This window comes from Chiloscyllium plagiosum, chromosome 10 (assembly GCF_004010195.1).
Source record: "Chiloscyllium plagiosum isolate BGI_BamShark_2017 chromosome 10, ASM401019v2, whole genome shotgun sequence".
NCBI classification, from domain to species: domain Eukaryota; kingdom Metazoa; phylum Chordata; class Chondrichthyes; order Orectolobiformes; family Hemiscylliidae; genus Chiloscyllium; species Chiloscyllium plagiosum.
In genome coordinates, this window is record NC_057719.1 from 3,331,470 (window position 1) to 3,334,936 (window position 3,467).

Here is a 3,467-nt window from a genome sequence, read left to right on the forward strand (position 1 = left end):
ACACACACACAGACAAAGACCCACATGCACACATATATTTTGTGGGGTGAATTTGTACTTGCAGAGTTACATTGCACTTTGCTCAAAAACTGCATGCATTCATGTAGAACTCTGAGCTCAAAAACTGCATGAATTTATGTAAAACTCCGTTATCTCACGTTTTAGATTAGAATCAATCTAAACATCAGGTCATAGACAGAGAACACAGGGGGCCATCACCTTCAACATATTGTCTAGCTATCACCATTGTTAACAGCTAACCCGAGAATGCTGTTTTTTAACTTTTTTAAAAAAAAAGTTTTGTGATTTACACATGAAAGAAGTGAAACTATCACTGTATTCTAACAGATGAAAGGCTTAACAGACAATCAATTTTTCAATATATAATTTCAGTTACATCACACTGTAAATTTTTGCTATAAATGCTGTGTGTTAGGATTGAGCCCTCCACTACCACCTGATGAAGGAGCATCGCTCCGAAAGCTAGTGTGCTTCCAATTAAACCTGTTGGACTATAACCTGGTGTTGTGTGATTTGTAACTTTTTACACCCCAGTCCAACACCAGCATCTCCGAATCATAGGCAGAAGTAGGTCCTGCAGATGTTGGAGATTAGAGTCAAGATTAGAGTAGTGCTGGAAAAGCACAGCAGGAAAATCGACATTTCGGGCAAAAGCCCTTCATCGTTCCTGATGAAGGGCTTATGCCCGAAACATCAATACTCCTGCTCCTCGGATGCTGCCTAACCTGCTGTGGTGTTCCAGAACCACTCTAATCTTGACTCAGTGAGTATTGATACAACTGTGACAAGAAAGTGCTGGAGAAACAGTCCCATAGGGCCTGTACTGTGCTGTAAGGTCTGTTTCCATGCTTTACATCTCTATGATTCTATGTTCTAAACTCAGGCAGTGGAGAGAGAAAGCCATGTTATTTTCGAATCTAGAATCATTCTTCATCATAAGGTTCTGATGAAGAGTCAATGGACATGAAATGTGAATTCTACCCTCTCTCCACAAATACTGCCAGACCTGCTGAGTCTCTCCACCACTTTCTGTTTATCTATCAGATCTTCAGGGTCTGGAGTCCTTTGTTTTATTCTCGTGTTCCAAGCGAGACTGCCCTTTTTCTTTTTTTGAGATTTGGTAATCTACTTTTCGCACTGAGTAACTAAATACACTTAAGACATCAAATAAACCTTCAACAGGGGATCTAAATTAACGCTGCTCTTTGATGTTGAGGTGAAAACTCAGCTGCTATCTCATTGTCAATGTTTCTTGCCTGGGCCCTGCTCGTTATTACACAAGGTATCGTCAAAACCTGGGATCCCTTTCCTGAAAATCTGATAGTGCAAAAGACCACCTGAAATTTATAAGCCTGAGGTTGAGGTTCTTTTGTTGGGTAATGTATCATGAGATATGGAGTGACGGCTTAGACAGATATTTAGCGGACAAGGAGCAACACGGTGGCTCAGTGGTTAGCACTGCTACCTCACAGTGCCAGCGACCTGGGTTCGATTCCAGTCTTGGGCGACTGTCTGCGTGGAGTTTGCATATTCTCCCCATGTCGGTATGGGTTTGCTCCGGTTCCCTCCTATAGTCCAGTGATGTGCAGGTTAGAGTGGGATTGGCTGTGGGAAGTGCAGGGTTATTGGGATAAAGTGGGGTGGTGTGGACTCGATGGGCCTGTCAGCTGACAAGGAAAGCTATCAGTTGTATTTTTATACAGCCCATGCACCATGGGGCACAGTGGTAGTGTCCCTACCTCTGAGTCAGAAGTCCCACCTGCTCCAGTGATGTATAATAACAGCTCTGAACAAGATGAGCGGAAAGTATGTACCTTAAGACCCAGAGGGAGGCATCCCATTTCAGCTCATCAAACAGGCTGAGGGAAGTCAAAGGGGTAGTGTTATGGACCAGGTCAGACCTCCTCAAAACATTTCAAGAAAGTAGCCCAGACTCTAACTTTGCTGGTTGTTTGAAGCAGGTGTAAAGCAGATATTCCAGGAGGGATGCAGTTGGCCAAACCATGCTTTTTAAAAATAAAACGGCATTTATTTACAAGATTACCGAATGAAACACAAACGAAAGAGAACGGAATACAGGATAACGTAATCTGTCAGAAAACCAACCAGATCATCTCAACTTAATGATGTTGTTCCAAATATTTGCAACAATCCCCTTAAACACCCCTTGGCACAGAAGGTAAACTCAAACACAGCGTCTTCCAGGAGAGATGTCAGAGGAGGTAGGATTAGCCTGGACTGGCCTCTTTGGTTCCAGCAGCCTCTTCACTGCCTGATAGCCTTCAGTGAAGAGCCAGTCTGCTAAACCAGAAGAAAGCTGAGCTGGAAGAACTGGTCACTCCTCTTTCGTTCTACAAGTGCTTTTTTAAAACTTGAAAGCCTTTTTTCTGTGGCAGTATCTGTTAGCTATAATCGAATTGGCCATAAAACCCTTCAAAGCCCAGACTTTTTGGAGTCTGTGTCTTTTACGACCCCTCAGAAGAAAAAACGGACAGCATAACCTTGTTAAAGGAGCAGCATCATCTCAGTCGATATGACACTTGAGTGGATAGAGAAAGGAAAGGGATTCACAGAATTCCGTCAAAGTGGGTCACCCACAGAAAGGATAACAATCACAGACTGCTTTGAGCTCAGCACCTGGCATGGCCGTAACAAGGTGATCAGTGCAGTTCAGCAGGCTAGAGGGAGAGGGACTGTCTGAAAGGAATAAGCTACAGACCCATCCCAGACACAGTTAGATCAATCTGAGTGTGATTATGGTAAAAACAAGTGATTCCTTGAAGTAAATAGAGAGAGCAGATCAGATAGGAATATCAAATTTCACTAATGCATTCACATCATTTCATCATAATAACAAAAGGGGGGCTTTGACCAAAGCAGTATAGAGAGACAAGTCATTGTTCACTTGTCCTCTCAGAAAGAGAATCAAAAAAGGGTTTGAATCAGGGAAAGGAACACATCATGTTCCAGTTGAAGAACTAACAGTCATCTTAGATTCAGAGAAGAGCTTATGCCCGAAACATTGATTCTCCTGCTCCTCAGATGCTGCCTGACCTGCTGTGCTTTTCCAGCAACACACTCTTGACTCTTATCTCCAGCATCTGCAGTCCTCACTTTCTCCTAACATCCTCCTCAACCTCTTTTGCAATCTCTCCAAAGTCTCTACATCCTTCCTTTAGTGTGGGGATCAGGACTGCACACAGTTCTCCAAATGTGGCCTAACTAAAGTCTTAGACAGCTGTAACATGATTTGCTAACTTTTATACTCAGTGCCCTGACCAATGAAGACATTTTTGCCAGAAGCCTTCTTTACCACCTTATCCACTTGTGATGCCACTTTCAGAGAGCTATGGACTCGAATCCCAAGATCCCTCTGTATATCAATGTTCCTAAAGGTCCTGCCATTTAATGTTCACTTTCCTCTTGCATTTGACCTCCCACAATGC